General features: G+C 34.8%; 1 long non-coding RNA gene across 1 annotated transcript in view; it reads right to left on the reverse strand.

Annotated features, from left to right (window-relative positions):
• The window catches only part of LOC141544424 (uncharacterized), an 80366-nt gene extending 70217 nt beyond the window's left edge, over nucleotides 1–10149 (reverse strand). Inside the window, exon 1 of the long non-coding RNA XR_012482601.1 lies at nucleotides 7812–10149. This is a non-coding gene — a long non-coding RNA (uncharacterized LOC141544424). The remainder of the gene's footprint in view (nucleotides 1–7811) is intronic.

Genomic DNA, 10149 nt, shown 5'->3' on the forward strand with positions numbered 1-10149 from the left:
CACAATTGCTTTTTCTGTATATGAAATATTATTTTATTTGGTGTTTTTAAAATCCAGAATTAAAGAAATTAAAACTTAAAATAACTAGTTGAATGAATCTAAACTTTTCTTGAAAGGAGAAAAGATCATGTGAAATTTGAAGTATAAAATAACAATAGCTCTTATTGTTGTTCAGTCATTTGTTAGAATCTTTGTGACTCTATTTGGTGTATTCTTGGCATACATATTGGAGTGTGTTACCATTTCCTTCTCCAGCTCATTTTATAGATAAAACAACTGAGGCAAACAAGGTTAAATGACTTGCCCAGGGTAGTACAGCATCTGAGGCCATATTTGAATTCAGGAAAATGAGTCTTCTTGATTCCAAGCCCAGTGCTCTCTATATACAATGGGACTACCTAGCTGCTCTACAGTGGCTTATATCATAGCAGAAATGTGGTAAGTGGTCTGAGTATTAATATCCCCATTGCAATAAACTACAGAATTCTAAATATAACCTATCTTTTAAACAGAAATTTCAAGCTTCTATACTATATTTCCTTCAGTATAATAGGAGCATAGAAACACAAGACTTAAGAGTCAGGACTAACCTTAGAGATCATCTGTTTTGTGAATTAGAAAATTGCAACACAGAGACTCAATAAAGTAACTTGCCCAAAATCCTACAATGAACAAGTAACTGTCAGGATTCAAACAAAATCCTCTGATCCTAAAGGAAACTCTTTCCATTATTTCATGGGAATTGGAATGTAAATAAATATACTAATATTCTAGAGACATAAAGCACAGATGATATGGAAACTGTTCAACAGAAATAATATACACAGCAGTTACCTCAGTACTTGAACTATTCGGAGTGAAATGGAACTCTTGGAATTTTTCATGATTATTACTCATGTTTTAATTTTATGTCTTATAACATGATATAGTATTTCCTTTGCATAGTTTATATTTATTACACACAAATATATAACTTTGTTTAATAAATTATATTTATCTACACTAATTTGACATGTTTTGTGTTACCCACTATGTGCTGGGAACACTAGAGAGAGGGAAAAAAGAGATAAGACATGATTTTTTGCCTTAAGGAATTTACAGCCTACATACTACATAACACAAATTAGTCTGAGATGGCATTTTAAAAATATCTTTTGTCTCAACAAGCCATCATATTCTTATTTATTCTTTAAATTGAGGATAATCAGGAAAGCTGGTTGTAACAGTTCCAGTTCCCTGTTAAGGACAGATTTAATGATAATACCTTTGCCTCAAGAACAAATATCACTCTTTTCTATGTACATCTATGAACTCTCACTGCTCTCACCTATTGACTTATTCCAAACATAAAGATGAGAGGATGCTAGCATCCATATTTAAGCTGTAGGGATTATAGGATCAGAGATTTATAGCTGGAAGGAATAGCTAGGTCACTGAACTCTCATTTTACAAATGAGGATATGAAAAATATAGAAAGGAAAAAACAAAAATATCCCAAGAAGTACTTTTTATTGTAGCAAAGAGATGGAAACAATGTGTTGCAAGCATTCATTGAGTGAGTTAATATTTGTAAAGTGCTTGGCACACTGGGTGACACCCAATAGGAGCTTTATGAATGCTTATTTCCTCCTTCCATTCCTTTTTATTTGTTGATTTTCCCCCCATTCAATGACTCTGCTTGAGGAAGGAAGGAAGGAAGGTAGCATTTATTAAGCACTTATTATGTACTAGATATTGTGCTAATCTCTTTATAAATATTTAATTTTCGCACCTAGGTGTGAGGCAAATTCTATTATTCCTATTTTTCACATGAGGAAATTGAGACATAGAGAGGTTAAGTGATTTATTCAGGTCAGTTCTTACAGTGCTATATAAACATCAACCATAATGCTTTTGCCCTCAGCCTTCTGATTGTTAGCCTTTACATTAACTAACCTGACTCTAAACTGCTCCTCTAATGTGACATCATTATGCTACTCTTGGAATCTGGCTTTTGAAAAATGAGCATTCACCATAAGATGCCCAATGTAAAATAACCAAGATGCTGGTGCCTCCACTTCCTGCCAGACATTCCTACTTTACTAGATCCCCACTTCTGACTAGTAAGTGTTCTCCGTAACTACTCTAACTCAATATGCTGCTGCTGCCCATATCAACTCTATGCCATTCCCTAAAAAGACCTCTAGCAGCAGAAACAGTCATAAGATTCCTTTAGTATTTCTGGAAAATACATATCAATTGATTTCCTCATGATTCTATTCATCCTTATGATATCCCTAATAGGTCATCATTTCAGTGTTTTCTTTTCTTTTATATTCTATTATATTACAGGGTAATCAGGAAAACTGGTTGTAGCAGTTCCAGTTCCCTATTAAGGACAGATCTACTGATATTACCTGTGCCCCAACAACAAATATCACTCTTTTCTATGTACATCTATGAACTCTCACTGCTCTCACCTATTGACTTATGTAAGATCTTTGAGGGCAAGTACTATTTTTCTTTATTATTATTTGTCTCCTCAGCCCTTATCCACACTGCCTAGAACAGATGAAGATGTGAAAGATCTAACTGATTCATAAGGGAGGCAGCAAGCAGCTTCAGGGATATCTAATTTTAAAACAATAATCAAAATCCTTGCTTTTAACTCTAGATGTCTGACTTTGTTAATAAGCAGAGTCTAAATAGTTAAAGGAATTTAACACAGCTGCACCTTCTTTAATGTTCCTTTCCTTTGATTACATTCTGCTTGTTTTTCTCTACAAGTTGAAGTTCCTTTTATAATGTAGGATAACTAGCTGTAAGTCTTGCTCTTTGGGATAGAGAAGTACAATCTAATAATATCTAGCATTTATATGGTGCTTTGAGGTTTGGAAAGTCCTTTAGAAAAATTATCTTATTGGATCCTCGGAACAGCTCCGGCAGATGTTATCATCACCTTCATTTTACATATAGGGAACTCAGGCAGGCAGCAGTTAAGTGACTTACTCAGCATCATCTAAATTTGAAATCAGGACCTTTTACTTTAAGTCTCATGCTCTATCCTGCCTGTCTAAATTTCTGTTGCTGTCCTTGTCCTTGTCTCTTGCAATTACGAAATAAACTTTGTCATTTCTGAGCTAATTTGCTTTATTTTAAAATTTTAATAACTTAATTAAAATTAAAAATTTTGTATTAAGTTAGCCACCAAAATGTGAAGATGGTGTGACCTGTGCCAAATTGAGTACTTCAGGAAGGAAATGACAAATATATAAAGTATTAATGACAATAAACATTTTTTTCATAAATCACAATTCTTGCTCCTTGCTTAAGAATTTATTTTTTGAGGGAGCTTTTATTTATTTTTATGTAGGGCAATGACATCATGGATCAAAATATTGTATTACTGTCAGAAATGTGGTCTGAATAGGTGAAAGACAGTGTGTTTGCTTTTATTTGGTTCTCAAATTTATTTTCATGCTAAATTGAGAGAATCTTGGGAATGTCTTACCCTAAGTTAATTGTATTAAGAGGTCTATAATCTCAGCCTAGACACAAAGCTGGGAAAGAAAAAGACTTCATCTTTGTCTAGGGACACGAATTGGCTTTTGTTTTCTGAACATGGTGACTATGACTAATAAAAAATACAAGGGATTTTCTAGCAAATATATTATAAAAGACGGAATTTGAAATAGCTTATAGTTGGCCCTGAAGAGATGAAACCCAAAAGATAGAAAAGAGGTTAACTCTTAGCAAAGACTATCTCTCCAGCAGCCAGAATGAGACCAGATAGAACCATATCCCCGGAAATAACCGGGTGCTCCAACTTAGTAACCCAGTTAGTGGAGATGCCACCTGAAAACATCACAATGATATAACTAGAAGAAATAAGTGGTCTTACAGTGTCAGAGACTGTGCTCCTAGATTTATGGAAAGAATTGTGATATTGTGGTATTTCATTAAATGTTTTGAATAGATTTTATCCTCTGGAGAACTGGTAAGAGAAAACAAAGGCAAATAGATGAGTTAGAGGAGGGATGTCTTGTGAGATTATGTTTTTTCAGTGGAAGAGAATGCATAGAGTCCTTAAATGTGTGGTAGCTTTTGTAGAGGATCTAGGTGCTAAATTTGGAGGGTTCAATTCTATCTTCAGTGTCCTAAATATGCATGCATGCATGCATACATGTATGTATGTATATAATATATATTTTTTTCCAGGATGTGATTTGACAGCAGTGTTTGTATTTGCATTTACATGGATAGCATAAAGGATCTGTATTTTCCTGTCAGACCAGCTGCTGTAAAAGAACTATTGAATTATGTAAAGTTCATGAATTGTTCTATTTATTAGCACTGTTGAACTGTTATGGTACATTGTAATTGGGCATTGGGTTTAACAGTTCACATGGATTGACAGCTGTCAGAAGATTGGTACTTCTTCACAGGAACTGACATATTTCAAGCACTAATAGTTGCAGGAACAACTTTTGATCTAGTTGGCAACAATATTGTCTTGTATTTCAGTCATTTTAATGATGTTTGACTTTTCATGACCCCATTTGGGATTTTTTTTTTTTTTTTGGCAAAGATGCTGTAGTAGTTTACTATTTTCTTCTCCAGTTTATTTTACAGATAAGGAAACTGGGGGCAGATTTGAATTCAGGAAGATGATTCTTCCAGACTCCAAGTCTATCACCCTATGTTCTGCACCAACTAGCTGCCCACATCACCACTGATGATATATTCTGGCATTGCTAAAATATACAACTATTAATGAGATTTCTTGAGAATTGACAAACATAAAAGTGATAATAATAGCCAGGAATTATCAAGCAAATTTAAGTCCTTCCTGTGGAAAAAAGAGGAAAGACTGAAGACAAAGAGACATGTCCATAAAAGGGATTATTAGCTTTTTTGTGTGTGTCATGAACTTCTTTGAGTGATACATTGGCAGCGCTCATGTGTTCCTTCCCAAAAGCATGTTTAGAAATGCATAAAATAAAATACTTAAGATTTCAAAGGAAACTAAATATATTGAAATGCAGTTATTGAAATATTTTTTAAATCCATAGATCCCAGTTTCTGAATCCCTAAAAGGAACTACTCATTTAACACCTTGTTGTTCAATCTTGTCCAATTTTTTATTTGGTGGTTTTTGGAGAGATTTCTCATTGCCTTCTCCAGCTCATTTTACAGATAAGGAAACTGAGAAAGGCAGAATTAAGTGACTTACCTAGGATTACACAGCAAAAGATCAGATTTGAATACTGAAAAGTGAGTCTGAATCCTAGCAGGTTACTGTGGCACCTAGTTGCCCAACCAAAGCAACAACATTAGCACAGTTAGATGTGGCAAAGGAACAATGTCACTCATAGTCTTCAAAGCAATGCTCCAGTATATACTAGTGCTGCCTTATGTAGACCTGAGCATACACTTTGTACTTCATACTGACCTTATGCTGGAATGCCTGAAAGCACCAAGAGAATGGTGGACCCCAGAAATCCATTACATTTGCCCATAGGGGAAAAGAGAGACTCATTATCACATACAGACTGGAATTCTTGACTAAAGTGGACTATCATTGAGGGACAAAGATTATATACAAAGAAATAACTATAATATTTAGACAAACAATAATGTACTGATCTATATTCTGATAAGGGCCAAGTTCTGGTGAAGGCTGCCTTCCACAGCCGAACAGAAACACTGGCCCAACTCAGAACCCAGAACATATTCTATTGAACAGGGAAGACCGATGTGGAAGTAGATGCTCTGTGGCATAAGCCATTTGAGTTCATAAATAAGGTGATGACCCCTCCTCCTTGAAAGAACAAGGCTGTCATATCCAGGGAGCCAGGCCACTGTCAATTAAAAGTAGAGCTGAGAGTCTGGGACTCTTTCCAGATAGATGTGAAATTAGTTGTCTTGAATTAATAATCTTTATTTCAGTTATTCTTAACTGTTAGGGAGAATAGCTTCATGGCTTCAAAGGCTAAAAGAAATGTTATAAGATATGAAATGAGACGTTAACCTTCAGGGAGTTCAGTCCTTAGAAATCATCTTATTGTTGAGACAATGACAGAAAATGGTAAAAGGCCATCTTGGTATTTGATCCCACACAGTTTAGCAATAGTGCTTTCTCAGTAGAATATAAATTCTAGGTGGTCAAATCCTTGCCTGTTCACATGTGCATAGTGCTAATGGATGAATAAGCATTCACTAAGTATTTACTGTGTGCCAAGTACTGTGTCAGATACAAATAGGAAAGTGAGACACTTCTTACTCTCAAGGAACTTACCTTCTAATGGGGGAGTCTAAGGAGTTTTTTAATTTGGGAAGTCCTAGTGATTGTGGGTGGATTTATAGGAAAATGAAGATGCCCTTTCCAATAGCAATGGCAGGAAGAGGTAGGAGGGAGTAAGAGATAGTGAGAGATAATTGGAGGGGAATTAAAACATTATTAAGCCTAGCTAGCTATGGTGATGTGAGTTTATATTCATGTTCTCACCAATCAGAAAAGTACATAGATTAGTGGGGGTGAAAGTAAGGTATTCCAAAACTGAGTGGGTTAACCCCCTTTAGGACATTTTCTCTGTAGATTTTGTATACCAGATTGTTCAGCAGCTAGGAAGAAGGAAAGATAGCTAGGGTAGAAATGCAGAATGGAAATGCAAGGATATGGAAAACACTGGGAATAGATTTAGCAGGAAGACAATGAGAAAAAGTTTCAATATATTGATTTTAAGGAACCAGTTGAGATATCTAATAGGCATCTATGAATAATCTGGAACTTAAAGGGGAAAATGGAGTGAATATAGATTAAGGACACAGAAATTTAAAAAAAAACATTTCAGTGGATGAGTTTACTAGTAAAGAAGTTTAGAGAGAAAAGGGCTAAGGCAAGAAGAGCATTATGGAACAACTAAATAGAGTGAGGTAGAGTTGTGGAAAAAAAAAACATGGAAAAGGAGCCAAAAAAATAAAAATAAAAAGTGACTGTCAGAAACATAGGAGAATAAAGATAGACAATATTGAGGAAGCCAAAAACAATAAAAATGTCAAGAACTTTCAAAAAGTTCATAGCAAAAATGAGGAGGGTCATAAGGCCATCAGTTAAGAGCTGGAGGAGAACCCATTGTTCATCTAGAGCAGCCCCTCTCCTTTCTCAATGAGGAAAATGAGGCCCAAGGAAATTAAATGACTTGGCAAATGTCATTTAGATATCTGATTGTTTTGGCTCCAAATTCAGTGATTTTTCTATTTCCATATGCTGTGGTAGGCACATAATTAATACTCAAGACATTTTGCTCTACAGGCATAACACCACACTATCAGTCTGGACACTTGGGTCAAAGGAGGATACTTGAGTTAGTAAGAAACAAACAAATTTTTCTAGCTCAAAATGGTCTCTGGTGTCTAGAAGAAGTGAGAGACTAGTATCTGATGTGTTCAAAGGAAAATAGTGCCAAATCATACAACATACATGGAAAATTTAGGCACCAACAAAGCACTGGAGGTTGTGTCTCTAATTTTTCTTTTTCTATATTCTAAGAAGAAAAGAAATTGGAAAAAATTATGTGATATCTTAGTAGTTTCTATTATTTTACCAAGTATATGCAATCAATTATACCCAATTAGGAACCAAAATTTTTCTGCAGTTGAGGTATTGTGGGGAAAAAAAAAATTATCCAAATAGCTTTCTTGCAAGGCTCCACCTAGATCAAGATAGAGATTTTGAAAACAACTTAAGGTGATTTGTTTTTTTTGTTTGTTTGTTTTGTTTTGTTTTGTTTTTACACAATAAAAGAAGTCTAGAAACAGGTCTTTCTCACCCTCTGGAAGATGCTCATCCTGAATCAGATGCTGTTGAATAGGATGCTGAGAGACAGTTTACTATAGTGACTTTGGAGTCAGAGGATCCAGGTGCAAATTAAGTGGTAACACTTATGACACTGAAAAATTTAATTCACTCCCTGGTCTTGGCTTCCTCATCTGTAAAATGATCAGGTTAGACTAGATGGAGTCTGATATCATAAATCTAGAATCCTATTAACATGCTGAAGCATTGAAGCCTGAGTGGAATGCTCAGTAGAGAAAGGATTGGTTCAATGGTTCAATAGAAATTAGTTCTATAGCATCATTCTTGGTTCCATTGGATTGTAAGCTCTTGGAGGGCAAGGGCTATATTTTTGCTGACTTTGTATTCCCATGGTTTAGTACAGGATGTGGAACATAGTAAACATTTAACAAATGCTTGTAGACTAAAAAAATTTTTTTCTATTCTCCTTTGTACATTAAAATGCTCATTTTAATTGCTGCTTGTTAAGTTCAAAATAAAAATAAATAGCTCAAAATATGATATCAGATATAGAAAAGTTTGAGTGCTGGTATTTATTAGAGGGTCATGGAAAGAAACCAAGTATGTTTTGATCCCAGGGGTACCTCTGCATAGATAATAGAGAAGGGATGAAATCAAGACTCAGCAGTTCCTTTCTTGCCCTATTGGGCAAATTATGGAGACACCTAGTAAAGAGATATACCTCCTGAGACATCCATAACCTCAAGATTAGGACTGTAGGCCAGCAAGACTGAGGATGCTGAATTCATTCACAAGCTCAGCAGGTTGCCAGGTATATTAGGCGGGAGGTCACAGTTTATGTACTGAATTTTTGAAGAAGTAGAAGAAATGGTTTATTACATACCCCAGTGACACTGATTGTCCTAAAATAGTTTGTTACATAAGAGAAAGTTTTCACCGCTGTTAAACATCATTGCTGGTATTACTATGAAGCATGTTTTATGTTTCTGAATACAGCCTTGTTACGTGATGCTGTATGTTTTGTACCATACTGAGATTTGTGTCCTTACTTTAAAAGAATCCATGTTGTTAAATTCTATTGCTTAAATGTACACATTACATTAAATATATATTCAATTATGTATATGTACATATATCATACGGTATGTTAGTCACATATATTAATGATACCTACATGCAATTTTAGTGCTCTGGTATTGGGCATTGTACTATGAAACTGTATGCTATTTGTCACTTTGTGTGACTTGTGGCATATATTCACATATGTATGTAGTATTATTCTTTGATTTGCCAGCAATTTTTTTATCCATTTTTCACTTGGACAGAATGTAGAGGTATTTTTTTGCTAAAAAATATATAGCAGCAAGCCAAACTTCATAGCTAATAAAATATACATAATATATATAGGAATGAGGGTGCAGAACTAGGACCTTACCTCTAGCTTACCTTTTGTTTTGACTCAAATCTATTTATGCTAAAGTAAAGAAGAGCTTGGGTATGCATGACTCTTAAGTTAGTTTTCGGTAATAGGGGACTATTATTTCTTCCCAGACACAGACTTTGAAAAGATGATTTAATCTTAACTGTGGGATACTTGGCTTTAATTAATTGGTTTGGCTATTGAAATTAAAAAAAACAAAAAACAAACAAACAAACAACAACAACAACAACAACAACAAAAACCCTATCAGCTAGTTCTTATCCAGGAGAGGGCCTAAGATATCATACCTTAGCAGATTGAAACTGAGGTAGCCTAAAAGTAGCTCTAATGAGATGAAACTGATAAGAAGCTAGACAAAGCAATTCCCAGAAGAAACTATAAGCTTCCCAAACTATCAGGGACCAATAGAGCAGTATTTTCAGTGGAAATGTCACATCTTGCAAGAAGCCCAATGGCGTCATCAGAAGACACAGTAACATCAGTAGCATGACTTGCCTCTTAAAATGTGTGACATGGTCACATAACTTTCCTTGATCTATACACTCAATGTATGATCCCCATGTGTCACTAGTCTTCCCATTGGTGGTATACATATTCACGTATTTCCCCCTAAACTAAGATGGATAGGAGATATTTTATTATTTGTTTTAATTATTATTTTTATTTTTTTTTGGTAGCATACCATTTCATGAAATTCCTTTAGTTTGAACTAATGGTTTCTTCTAACTAGAGAAGCAATATAAATCAATGTCTTGGTGGCTCAAGACTAATGGTTTTGGTGGATATAGATGTCCAGAATAGCTTGAAACTGGGGTAGCTATATTCTAGGGACCCCAGATGTGAGACTGTGTGTTATGCTATATTTATTTTTGTTTTGTTCTGATTTTTTTGTCATTTTTTTTGAGATAGG

The sequence above is a fragment of the Sminthopsis crassicaudata genome, chromosome 5, assembly GCF_048593235.1.
Source record: "Sminthopsis crassicaudata isolate SCR6 chromosome 5, ASM4859323v1, whole genome shotgun sequence".
Classification (NCBI taxonomy): domain Eukaryota; kingdom Metazoa; phylum Chordata; class Mammalia; order Dasyuromorphia; family Dasyuridae; genus Sminthopsis; species Sminthopsis crassicaudata.